The following is a 13,832-nucleotide window of genomic DNA, read 5'->3' as shown; positions in this document are numbered from 1 at the left end:
TCCAAGAACAACTCCAGAAAAAAAATGTGTTCAGATAGGAATCACGAAAGAATGCTTTGAAGACCTGAAGCAAGCTGCTCCCCAGGAGGGAGGTGACAGCAGCAGCACCTTCTCCTACCATGCCACTCTACCCACCCAGACACCCCAATAATCAGCTTGGCATTGGAGTCACACATCCGAAGACTTCATGAATCTTATGGATGCTCCAACTGCTGAGGACCATGGTTCTTAGCAAGAAGATCAGTTTTATGATGGCATGTCCAAGCAGGAATTGTAAATCAAAGTCACCTCTGTTGGACTTCTCCTTTACCAGTTGTACGGTTCAGGGGACAGAAAATTCAGAAGAGCTTCCTAGTAAGCTGCAGATTCCATCTAGATTCATAAAAACCCGCTTCCCTGTGTTTGGAAAGTTCTCCTGGGTCTTATAAATCCAGGAGATAGTTCAACTCTGATTATCTTCCTTCCAGTCCCCCCCCCCCCCCCCCCCCCCGGAATCTTTTTCTTCTTCCTTCAGCCCTGGCATGCAAACCATGCCGTTTTAACTTCTTTCCTGTTCTCCCAGTTCTTCTGGAACATTTTATTTTCGACAGTCAACTCATTTGGAGGAGTGCCACACTGAGGTTCAACTGTTTACAACATTAACTATGTTTCTGCCAGAAGTCCTGTATCCAGCACTACCTTCTCCAGGCTGCCTCGTAGATTAAGAATTTATGCATTTGTTTGGAAGAAGCTTAGAAAATGTGGAAACTTCCAAACATCACTCTTCTTTCTTACAAAATTGCTCGTGCTTGTCCAAGAGGAGACAGACATGGAAACTCATCTCACCCTTTCCAAAGTACTCTCCCCAAGTCATTTGAATGAGGATTGCCTGTTTACTGGGAGGTGGGAAACAGCTCTTAATCTTCAAGAGAGAATTAGGATTCAAAAACATACATAGAAGGCACATGGGGATTTTTGTGGGGATTTTTTGTTGTTTTTTTGTTTTGTTTTGTTTTTTTTGAATGAGTAGCGAATACTAGAAAACCACCAATTAAGACTAGATTTCACCTCTTGACCATTCATCAATATTACAAAATGGCATGTCTGAAAGCAGCCAATTTGAATTTGCACCATGTTGCAAAACAGATCCTTAGAGTCCAATTGTGGACTCTTTTGCAAGTTGCAATAGACCCAGACAAATTTCCAAAGAAGGGCATTTGAAAAGCACTTCTAAGCCCTGGATGGTAGAACAAGAGAGGAAAACAGAAAACTTAAAAGAAAAATACAGCTACCACCCAGTAGCTAATGGTTCACTAACAAAATGGGTCTCTGCTTCCATGAAGGAAGTATACATAATACCTCAGCCCTGAGTCCCCACATGTTAAACCCAACTACAAACAACAACAAAATTCATGTTCCTGTCCTACAAGGGTAGGACTACAGAGTTTCTCAGAGAGTTTAGGCCCTGAAGAGGACAGCTGATGAACAGCGACAACTATAAAACACTGTGGAGGTAGTGGAAAGGGCACCAGGCTACAGTCATCCAACCCGACTTGTGTTCTAGGCCTGGCTTTGTTACAGCTGAACTTTCTGACCTTATGCAAGTCACTTCATGTCTGTGTGCCAGTTTCCTCTTGGGTAAAATGAGGGTAATTAAGGATATTTGAAATATATTATCTCTTTAAGGTATAAAAAAAAATCTAGCTTCTAACCTGAAAGTTTTGTCTTGTGAATATTAACTCCTTATTATTCTTCACTTATAATGTAAACATTTGTCAATTTTTAGTGACTTGGATGTTAGTTTCTACTTGGGAAATAACGGTTTTGACTATCACCCCCCAAACTCTCAGTTTACTCTCCCTGTAGTTCTTTCCTATTCCATAAAATGCTTCTTTTCCTTTCTTTCTTATTATTTTAAGCATCCTTCCCCAAACTAAGACTTGTGCTATTAAAAGAGCTTAGAACTTCCCATTTCCTTGCTAGGGCTAAAATTAAACTGTCCATTCCTTAGGGCCCCACATAACATCTGCCAGATGTCTTGGCATATTATACAAGGAGAGGAATTTTCTTTTAGCATTATCTATTATTCTCTTCTCTGTTTTCTCATAATCAATTAATAGGTCGCCAACACTCAGATAATGTTTCTTTCAAAGCCATCAACTTCAGAAGCACAGGACTCTCACAAGCTGCTTTCACAAACACACACACACATATCACCTGGCAAATGTCTTGCTTACTGAATTTCATCCATACACCCTCCTCTCTTTTCTTTTTCTCTCCCAACCACAAAAGTTCTGGGGATTAAACTCAGGACTCACTCTACCACTGAGCTACAGCCCCACCTTCCTTTGAATTTCTGGAGTTTCCATATAGTTACAGACATGCAGTCATATTCATGCACAGTCTTCTGCGGTTGAGATTAGTTGCTTTATGCTTCTTAATTTGTGACTGTGGAATTATGAAATAGCACTTCGGTTCTCCAGCACCTCGGCTCTCAACTTAAAATACTCAACCCAGACTCATCAATTCTCTATTGGGTAACATGGTGAACTACAAATCTGAAAGACGCACATACCACAAAGAAGATAAAGGTTACCTTAACTAAAACTCTCAACATCAGGAATAATTAGAGGAAGACTAGGCCCTATTAAACTCCATCACACTTAAAACAAGACTCATTCTCAAAGCAACTTCATCCTTCCTTCTTTCAAGAAAACTGACCACAAGTACTCTAAAACCCATTAGGAAAGCTGGAATTCCCACCTTCTACTGTCTTCCGGCAGACACATTAGGAAAAATGGACATAGATTTTTCTTTTCACCTAAAAGTTGTCTCCAACACAGGGTAGGGGTAAGAGTGAGGTAAGGAGGGTCTTCAGGGGGTGATGTCAATCAATGTATTATATATAAAATCAGTGAGAGAAATATTAGTGAATATGAAGAACCAACAACTATCTCTTGTATGACAAGAATAAGCATGGACTTGATGTCTCAAACCAAAAAAGATCTCTGAGCTTTGATAGCAAAATAGAATGTTCAAGCCGACTTTATTATTATTTTTTATTCCTTTCATGGTGCTTAATCCAAAGTATTTGTGTCAATTCAAGTGTGTAGGTCTAATGCCTTTAAAAATGTTATTGGACTTCCCAAATTGACTAAGTACAAATCACATGGAAGTGTCTTTTAGATTATCAGCTAAAATATATTCTCAAACTCAAAAATGTCTATTAGGTACCTTATTTTCCCCCCTCCAGATACCTTCAACTCTAACACTATCTGAGAAGACACCAAATCATTTGATTTCCAAGCAAAAGCTGTAGTGAGTCAAGCTGTTAGAGTGATTGGCAGGTTTTCATCACCCCCCAACTCCCCCAACCAACACACTAAAACAAATTAATTACTTGCCCCATACTAACAACCATAAAAAAGATATCATGAAAGTTTGTTTCAAGATCAACATATTTATGTTTACATAAACACACAGTTAATTAGATGCAAAATTATCTGATAATTACTTGCCCAAATAGCTATCTCCTGCATTTAAACTTCCAAGCTGAACAGGTAGCATCATCCATATATGCATTACCAAACTTAAATATAATATGACAACTTAAAAACCAAAGGGATTCAGTCAAAAGATAACATTGTAAAATGAAAAAAAAAAAAAAAAAAAAAAAAGAAAGGTCTTATTCCAGGCAAGAATTTTTTTCTAAGTGCTCTTGGAGACTTCTAGGTCTTTATTAAAGGGGCAAAGATCTGAACATTGTATTTTTAAATGAGCATACACATCCACTGAAAACCATACATCTTCATCTGTACAAACAGGGTTTTACTTCATTGACCATGGACAATTATCAGCTAAAGAGCCATGTATTTCCCTGTCTCCTTTCACACCCCTCAGAAGAACAATAACCCTCAATTAATGACACAACAGTTTGGTTTGAAAAATGTGGCGTTGTCATATACAGCAGTGTGCATTTACTGAGTGACATTGCTACCAGCTACTCCACAGAATATAATTACATCTGGAATCGAAAACCACTTCAATATGCACAAAAACACTGTAGACAGAAGGAACTTTGCGTACAAAAATCTGACACATAATGAGAAGGCAAGGAAAAGGCTGGTGTAAAGTGGCTCACCAATGTGTTCCTTATTTCTGTTGAAGCTGGTACCTTTCTGCATTTCTCCTTGGTTGAGAGCAAGGTCCAATTAGCCCCCTTAGAATCTGTTAATTGGTTCTGAATCTCCTCCAAGTTTTCACCCCACTGTGAAGCCTTCCTCACTTATCTCAATAGTCCACCTAAAATTCTTCCAACATCTTCCCTCATCCTCAAGATGGCTACCTGACCTAATGGAAAAGCAACATCTTCATGGTTGGCTTTTGTAAATTTCTAAAGCATCTCAGAATTCAGTTCTTTCCTTGGGTCAGTTACACACAATCTCTAGAACTAATCTGTGAAGGGCTCCATAGCAATGTGTGTGTGCTGAGGTAGGACTGGCTCCTGCTTTCAAGCTATCCTCACAAAATGTCTTCCTACAAGATTAATAAATTCCTCCAATTAAAAAGGTTAAGATACCTGGACATAAGGTTTTCTCAACTGACATCATTTGTTTCCATAGTGACATTGTTAAGAAGACATAGTGATAGGATTTCTGAAGACTTACAGTGCTGGAGAACAGGGTGGGGAGGAGGAACAGCAGAAGGCAAGGGGGGAGACAAAGGAACTAGGGAGGCCTAACACACAAATGGAGCAGCCTGAAGAGCCATGGAGAACCCGGAGAAACAGCCAGTCTGAAAGGGTTCCTCTGAGGTCTGGAAGGAACATATTCCATTCTTTCTGGCAGAAATCACCCAAAACCAGACAATAAACTCTTGCAATGAATCAAACTGATGATAACCAAGCCTTCAGAACTCCAAAGAGAAAAGAAAAGAAAGAAAGGAAAAAAACAAATCTGAGCCTAGGGCCACCAACCCCCCTCACAATGAGGGGATAACATTTCCTGGAGACATTCAGGGGACCTGGAGCAGCTGAAAGTAGTGAGAAGATCTCAGTGGAAATGTTTTAGGTTTTGCCTTGCCTTTCCTGAAGGAGATCACAAACCCTTCAGGTCCACTCCAAAGGAGAAAAAAATTCCAAAAGTTTACTTTAAAATGGAAACAAACATCTCAGTAACTTGTGAAAGCGCTCCTTGGGTAGGAGAAAAATCTGAGGAACCCTTAAAAGCCCTCACCCCCTTGCTTAATGAATAGATAGTGAGGAGCCACCACAAGGTCTCCCTCTGGAGAGGGAGAAGGAGTAGGCAGGCATGCCTCTTCCTCCAGCCATCACCAACAGAGCTTCAAAATGGAGACATCCATAATTTTATAAACACTTCTCATCCTAGCTTTGTCTCCTGGAAGCCCGCTCTCCTCCATTTTCTGGTGGAGTTACAGCATGACAAGGCTTAAGGCTTACCTGACTCAGTTCCCAGCTCTCAACCCAACTAGTCACTTCCTCCCCAAACCTACAAGCAACCTCCAGAAACAAAACCAAACCACGCCAAACAACCAACCCAGACAGGGAGACACAACCCCCGGGAGCCCCTGGAGAAAGCCCCAACTGGTTGGTCTTTTCCCATCCCAGGCGCGTGCTTAAAAATGAAACTTTTTTCTTTTCTTTCTCTCTTCTTTTTTTTTTCTTTTTCTTTTTTTTAAGGTTGGGGAGGAATATAAAAGGAACTCCAGGCAACCTCTTCCCCTCCCTCTCTGTAGGTTAGGAGCCACAATGAAAAGAAAACCAGGGTTCCTTCAGGAATGGTGAACAGCCTGGAGAATGAACGTGAGAAGGAGCTTTGTGTTTTGGAGTCTGGACTGGAACCAAAGCAGACAGCTTGCAAATGGAGGACAGGGAGATAAAGAAAGGGAAAGAGAGGGGCTGCTCCAATGGGGGGCGGCTGCGGCTTCCCCCCGTGCCTGGAGGGAGGGCAGACCCCTGGGAACTGCACCAGGAGTAAGACGCCCCCCCTCCAGGCCCCTGCCTTCCTTTCTCCCAGCCTCAGAGGAGAGCCAAGCGTGTGTAATGGCTTCTCCTCTCCAGAAACCGTTGTCCTCCTCCAACCAGATGCTTCTGAACCTTCAGCCTGGAGACAGCTCCTCAGCTGTCCCTCAACCTGCGCCCCCACCCGGCCCGCAGCCCCCCGCTCGTCGCCTCTCTCCTCCCCAGCAGCGGCGGCGGCAGCCACCCCCTCGACACATCCCGACCCCGCATCCCAACTTCGGAGAGAGAGGAAAGAGAGAGAGAGAGAGAGAGAGGAGAGAGCCAAATACCTGAGGAAGAGGGGGGTGCCAATCCGCACGGCTTTGCCATCGGGCGGGGGACAGGCAGACAGAGGAGGGGAAAGGAAGCAGGGGACAGAGAAAGAAAGAGGTCAACCCGCTCAGGTCGGGGCCGCTCGCTCCGAGCGCTCCCTCCTCTGACCCCTCGCTCGCTCCCTCTGGCTCGGGCTCAGGTCTCTCCTGGCCTTCAGCCCTCCGCCCCCCTCCTCTGTCCCTACTCTTGTCCCCACACTCGGAGCATCCGTCCTAAGCCTCCAGGTCTCTCCTCTCACTCATCTCATTTTTTTTTCCTCTCTCTCTCTCTCTTCTCTTCACAGAACTACACGAAATTAATTAAGCCACAGGGCTCACCCCCCCCCCCCCCCAGCAGAAGGCAGAAGGAGCAGCCAGCAGGAAAAGCACAGCCACCTCCACAGCTACCACCACCACCTTCTCCTCTTCCTCCTCCTCTTCCTCCCTAGCTTCTTCTCCTCCTCTTCCTCCTCCCCCTGCTGCTCTCCCTCCTCCCCCTCCTCCTCCTTCTCCTCCTCCTCCTCCTCCTCCTCGGTCTCTCCTCTCTTTAGCTTCTTCTCCTCTCTCCTCATAGCCAGCCCATGCAGGGGACTTCCTCTCCTCCCCGCGCCGCCAGCCCTCCTCGGCCGAATGAATGAACGCGTTTGTGCCTCCGCCGCCCCGCGCTCTCCTCCCCGGAGCACTCAGACCACCCCGGAGGTGCTGGTTAATTGCAGTAACTTACAGAAGAAGCGTCCCGGCGCCGGGAGGTGCTTCGGGTTCTCCAGCCCCACCGCCTCCTTATCCTCTTTCTCTTTCTCCTCTTCCTGCTCGGGTTATTGTTGTGGAAGTTGTTTGGGAGTCTCATGTGCTTCTGCGGGGTCTCAGCAATGGAGGATCGCCATCTTCCCTGCCTTCCTCGGCTCCTCAGACTCGCTGCAGCTGCAGATGACCTGAGATATCCGTCTCTCTCCCCTCTCCCTCCCTCCCTCTCCTCTCACTCTCTCTCTCTCTCTCTCTCCCCTCTCTCTGCTCTTCTCTCTCCTCTCCTCCCTCTCCCTCGCGCGCACTCTCTCTCTCCCTCCCTCTGTGTCTCTCTCTGAATAATGAGCAACCAGAGGGAGAGAGAAAGCAAGACAGAAAGAGAGAAGACAATCTTCTCCTGCCACACAAAACGCCGGAGCACCAGGGGGTGCGCGAAGCCTTTCTAATAACAACAACGTGCAGGAGAGAGGAAGGAAAAGAAAGAAAGAAATGAGAAAAGGGCTGGGGGGAAAATAGGAAGAATTATCCAAGAGCTGGAGAAGCGCAGGAGAAGCTGGAGGAGATGCTGAAGCTGCTGCCCGCCCCCCTCCCGCGCTGAACCCCAGAAGGAGGCAAGGTGGTTGCAAAGTTAAGGCTGGGACATTGTCTTTGTCACTCTGAACAACACAGAGCCAGGCCAGTGAGATGCAAGAGGAGGAGGTGGCGGTGGAGGAGGAGGAGGAAGAGGAGGAGAAGGAGGCAAAGGAGGAGGAGAAGGGGAAGAGAGAGATGAGATGAATAAAGACCTGCGGAAAAGGCGGCGCGAGGAGCGCGACCGCCGGGCCCCAAGCGTGCGCGCTCGCGTCCCGGAGGCGCCCGACCTCCCTGGCCAGAGGAGCAAGCCCCCAGTGAGGACCCTGCTCCGCTCGCACCATCAGCCCTGCCCCAGGCGCCCAACCTGGGTTCCAGAGGGTCCCTCAAATGTATCCATCTAGAGGCCAATCTTTGCAAAGAACAGAGATGAAGAACTGAAGGTTGCAAGTCTAAACCCAGATCAACCACGTGGGGCTTTTTAATTCCTTTCCAGCTTGCAGTGTATCTCCAGTGAAGGGCTCAAGTTGTCCATTGCTGGCACTTATTTTTCTAAGTCGTCGCCCTCTAAATAAAGGCTCATTGTGCGTTTTATGTCTCTTCTGATATGGAAAGGAGGAGAAGGAACCCATCATTCTGATCTAGAAGCCACCACTTTCTTTTCCGAACTTGTGAAATGTTTTGACGGCGCACCAAAGGGGGGGGGGGGTGTCGTACTTAAATAACTTTCCACCCTCGCGCCCCACGTTGTTTGCACTTTCCGGCTGATCATCTAAAGGCTTGGAAAGTAACAATCATCGCTCCTAATGATAAGGTGTCATGGTGTTGAAGACAAGAAAGCCGAGCTGCAGCATCACACCTTGAATTTTTATTTAGTGTAATTTCCCCCCCAAATCGCTCTGAACTATCTCTTTTTCAAAGAAATGGGTTTCCACCCCCTCTCTCACCAGGTCAAAGATCTCCTAAGGCTTTAATTTGATTTAGGACGGGTGATGGGGAGGAGGGTACAGTACAAAAAAAAAAAAAAATCAATGCAGCAAGTCAGGAGCAATTGAAGTTCAAGGGCATGGGCTGGTGGTACCATTTCTATTTCTCAGATCCTCTAGTTGGACATCAACGGCCCCAGGAGAGAACAGCACGCAGCGCCGCGCGCGGGGCAGAGACCTTAATTAAAGTTTCTTTTGTCCGCCTCTGAATTAGGGGTTGTTGCTGGATTCCTTCGCATTGAGGAGCGCGCATCCGGTGAAGGCGCGATGCTGAGGATCCTGGGCGAGATTGTCCTCTTTAATACTCGCCTCCTCCCCCCTCCCCCACAGTTGGGGCAGCTAGACCGGTAAACCCATACAATAAAAGCAGAGGAGACGCGCACGGAGTTGGTTCCCATCGGATAGCGGCGTTTCCTAAGCACATCTAAAATCCTCATTTCCCAAGATTTTCCCGATTGTGTATTCCAGGGCAGAATGTCTCACCCTGACGCACGATCTAACCCCCTTCCAGTCAACACTTCCTGCCCTTTTCTCCTCCCACTCACATTGAAAAGCTCGGGAGCCCTAAAAGGGTGTTGATGGCTGGGGGTGATAAATAAATAAATAAATGACACTACGCGTGCGGTGGCGAAGAAAGGAGGGGGAGGAAGGGGGGGGGTCAGGGAGAGGAAAGCGAGGAGAAAGGACTCAGGCGAAAGGGAGCCGGGAGTCAAAGAAAGCAGAGGAAGAAAGGAGACGAAGATCGGTGAGGCTGCTCCACAGCGAAATCCTCCTGGCTTTGTGCAAAGGCGGAGGACTCCCTTCTTTCCAGGTACTAGAGGGACCTGAGCAAGTCTATCTGTCCCGAGCTCTTCCCCACCGGGCCACTAAGGGTGTCTGAGTGCTGACCGCCGCTCCCCATCAATTCCTCGTGGCCACTAGAGGAAGCGCGCCAGGTCTGCGCCGTCCCGACTGATAATTTACCTCTTTGTCTTTAATAAAAAGCTTACTTTTTTTTTTTTCTTCTGTCAAAAGCTCTGCACCGGGCAAAATAATAATAATAGCAATCGTATTTCAGATTGAAAGCTGCTATCAACTGCTGGCTTTCCGAGGCTGCGATAAGTATCGTCCTCGACGTGAAGGTACCTTGTGGGCTGGCGTGGTTCCGAAGTGCGGGGATGGGGACCGTTCCCTCCCGGACCCCCCCACCCCCAGGCGAGAGGACCCAGCGGCAGGGAGGGAGGAATGAGCGGAGGTCAGGGGAAACCTGGGGTTTCCAGAGCTTTCGCGGTCGGGGGAAATGAGCCCTGGGGAGGAGCCTTGCGCCAGCGCCAGCGCGCCCCAACACGCCTTCGACCTCGTAAACCCACTTGGCAAAGGCCGGGGAAGCCGCTGGCGGAGCGGCTGCGGTGAACTCCAGAAATGAACCTGCGGCGCGACGCCACGGGCTGCCACCCTGGCCAACACTCACCTCGAGCGACCGACATTGAGAGAGCTCCCGACGCGGCCTCGGGGGCACCTTGCTCCGCCCTCCCGTCCCAGGAGAAGAGGACAAAAAAAAAGGGGGGGGGGGGAGATGGACTTGGAGATGGCCCCGCCCTTCAAACGCTCCAATCCTTGGAAACCAAACCTCCTCTCCAAGCTTCCACGTCTAGAAGGGACAAAGACTGCCAGGAGATCCAGGCGCTGATGGGGAGGTGATGGCTCCTCGCGCTTCTGGGGTGGGTGCTTTTGCAGGGGTAGGTATCACGGCTAAGTTTCCATCCCAAATAGATCACCGAGGGATGATCTCTAGGAGGACAAACTGAGTCTTCTGGTAAAGAAGCAAGCTGACTTTTCAAAGCTGTGAAGCAAACAATTGCAAAACTCCGGCACAGCCCTGCTGTGTTGAAGGTGGAAAACTAAAATTTCTATTCCTGATGCCACAGTCCTTTTTGGTCTTTCTACTTTTAGAAGTCCCAAGTTCCCTGACTCCCCAACTAAAATAAATGAAAGACATTAAACCTGAGGGGAGTGGGGAGGTTTTCGTGGTTTTTTTGTGTTTGTTTTTTTGTTTGTTTTTGAGGGGGTGCTTTCTCAAATGATAAAAAAGCAGTTGGGTAATGAAGGTGAGACAGTGAAGGGAAGCTCTGTGGCTGGAGGTTTTGGTGAATACCTTAATAAACTTGGTACGGAAGTAACTGTAATTATGTTTTGTCATTAGCAGACAATTTAGATAAGCGGGAGAAAGTTCACACCTCCTGTTATTCACTCCCTACAAATATTCACAAAGATAACGCAAGCCTGGATTATCTTCTCCTTCAGGAGGGTGGATGCTTGATTTCTTTTTTTTAATACCAAAGAGGGGAAGCTTAGGTTTTATACACAAGCAACAATGTGAAGAAAGTCTCTGACGGACACATTGACTCCCTGAAATTTATTGTTTGATGCAATACCTCATGTCATTATCCCCTGAAGTCAGATGGGATTTCAAGACTTTTTTAATGGCCTAGAGCATAAGAATGTGTCGAAAGTCTGGACTTTTCTTCTCCTACATCATGAGTGACTGGCACACACACTCTTCATAAAGAGAAATTATGGCTCATCAAAAGAGTGACTTTATGAACATTAATAGAATAATAAATCTTGCAATTTTAGTTCAAGAAGTGGAACTCCTGTAACCAGAGTGACCCATGCAACTAGGACCTACTTACTTGCCTGACACTAGGAGGGTGGGGATAGTCTATAAATCATTTTGCTTACTAAAGACTTGAAAAAGGAAGACACTGAATTCTCTTGAAGAAAAGTGTTTACTGAGGGAAAGGAGGCTCCTATTAATCGTACAGAGGGTCTGAAGGAACAAAAAAAAACAGTTGGGTCACAGGCTTATTAAAAAATTTTCAACAGAAATAATTATTTATAGAAATAATTGTCTAATCTCATCGCTTGAATATTGACATTTTATCATATACATCATATGTGTATATATATATATATATATATATATATATATATATATATATATCCCTTGTTTCCAGAATGCTAAAGTGAAAGAGAAAAAAAACTCCAGTTGCTATCTCCACTCTCCAAATTCCAGCTGGAAAATTGTTCAAGATGATGGTTTTAGCAAAACAAAGAGCAGATGAATAAAGACCATGGCTTTTCAGAAGTCTGAATTACTCAGTCCTTGAACATTTAACCATTTGGTGCACAGCCTCTTAACTTGCTGGCCCTTCCATCCATGTAAGACTTCTAGGTGCTGAGTTAATGATTCCCAACACACTGTTTTTAACTCCTAAGGTCTCTACTCTTGTTGTTTTGAAGATACTCTGAGTCTTCAAAAAATTTCTGAAAACGAATTGGATAATTACGAATCTTCTAAATATTGAGACAATGAAGTCACTAGCACACCTTTCTGTTGTAATAGAAAAGGGTATTTTTATAGCCCAGATTTCAAACATGTACCTGCTTAACTGGTGTCCGTATCTAGGGACTTAAAGAAGATGATCCCTCAATCTGAACAGCTCTCAGTGGAAGAGGAATTGTAATAACTTATATTAAACTTACTCTCCATGAATCTCTGTATATATACCTTTAGATACCCAAGAACATGTTTCAATAGTAATATTCTCAAATGCATAAGGAAGTCTTTCTCACATAGGTAGAAGTTAAATTTACATTTCCATCAAACTTGTTACTATAATATGAAACACCTGCACTATCATTCAACCATTGAATATTTGTTTAGTGTCTACAATGCATCATAATGGAAGCTGAGTACTAGGATACAAAGATAAATGACAGAAGATGAGTCAAAATGTTGATATATGATGTACTTCCTGAACTGACTGCAGAATTACATTTCTTGATCATAGAAATTTTAATCTTTTTTTTTTCTTTTTTAACATACACAAAAGCAGTATGTGAATTTGGCCAATGAGGAGGATCTGCTTGGTTTAAAATTTTCTACTCCTGCAATGAAGTTATTTGGGAATAATATTTTTGTTAAAATAATTTTCTTGGAGCTCATTTTAAAGACTGTATAATCAACAACATGAAATTCTTACTTATATCTTTCTGAAAAGAAGCAGTCAGGAGGTCTAGCTCTGTGGAAGAACCCTTGACTAGTGTGTATGAGGTATGGGGGTTAATCCCCGGCATTGAAAACAAAAATGGAAAAGGGAAAGAGAACGATTTAATATCAATTACTGTTAGGTTAACCAAAATTCTGAAGGAAAGACTCAAGGGAAGAAAATGCCCATTTGTAGCGGCACACCTTCTCACAGAAAAGACCAGCCTTTTCACAGTTCTGTTTGGACTCAAACTCAAGTCTTGAGAGGGGAAGTGACTTGGTTAGAACACAGAACTAACTGCTCAGAGCCAGTCAGACCCAGAGTCTCTGCAGCACTGTTTAAAGTGGTTCTCATACAACCTTGAAGATTTATTTATTTTTTGACATATTTCCATGCTACTTATAAAATATTTTAATCAACTTTTTAAACATTTAAATTCATGTGCTAGGGGCTGTGGCTTAGTGCCAAAGTACAACGTGGGTGGGGAGAATTCATTATAAGCAACAATACCCATGAGACCCCAGGTCTCATCTACTGTGTGTACACACCATTTTCCATGCAGACCATAGTTACATAGATTGATATGTTGGAAAAATTTTAAGATTTTTGGGTCATTTTATAATTCAAAAATAGCTTAAGAAAAAAAGGTTATGTGGACTGATAGTAGCTACTTTACAACCAAATTATATTCTTGGTAGGAATTTTAAGATATCAAATGGTTTTTTTGTTTTGTTTTTGACAAGGTCTCACTATAAAGCCCCAGCTAGCATCAAACTTACAGCTAGGCTGGCCTAGAGCTTCTGATCCTCCTTGCCTCTCCTCTCAACTGTGCTGGGCTGAAAGATAGGGACCACCACACCCAGCCAATTCCTGAGTCAATGTATACATAAAGTCTGAAAATGCACACACCTTTGTTTCTCTAGTTCCTCCTCTTAGATTCTACCCTGAAGAAACAGCCAGAAAATAATTATGTAAGAAATGATAAAGGGGGCCAGGCAGTGGTGGTACACACCTTTAATCCCAACTCTGAAGGCAGAGGCAGAGGCAGAGGCAGGCAGATCTCTGTGAGTTCAAGGCCAGCCTGGTCTACAGAGGGAGTTCCAGGACAGCCAAGGCTACACAGAGAAACCTTGTCTTGAAAAACAAACAAACAAGAAAGAAAGAAATGATAAAGGTAAATAAAGTAATTAAA

At 44.8% G+C, this 13,832-nt stretch overlaps 1 protein-coding gene across 1 annotated transcript in view; it reads right to left on the bottom strand.

Annotated features, from left to right (window-relative positions):
* Znf462 (zinc finger protein 462) overlaps positions 1 to 7,455 on the bottom strand; it is a 135,625-nt gene extending 128,170 nt beyond the window's left edge. Inside the window, exon 1 of the mRNA XM_059254367.1 lies at positions 7,034 to 7,455. The gene's annotated coding sequence lies outside the window, so the exon portion shown is untranslated. The remainder of the gene's footprint in view (positions 1 to 7,033) is intronic.
* Positions 7,456 to 13,832: the final 6,377 nt, after the last annotated feature.

This window comes from Peromyscus eremicus, chromosome 2, assembly GCF_949786415.1.
Source record: "Peromyscus eremicus chromosome 2, PerEre_H2_v1, whole genome shotgun sequence".
NCBI lineage: Eukaryota > Metazoa > Chordata > Mammalia > Rodentia > Cricetidae > Peromyscus > Peromyscus eremicus.
This window is presented reverse-complemented; position numbering and strand designations above follow the sequence as displayed.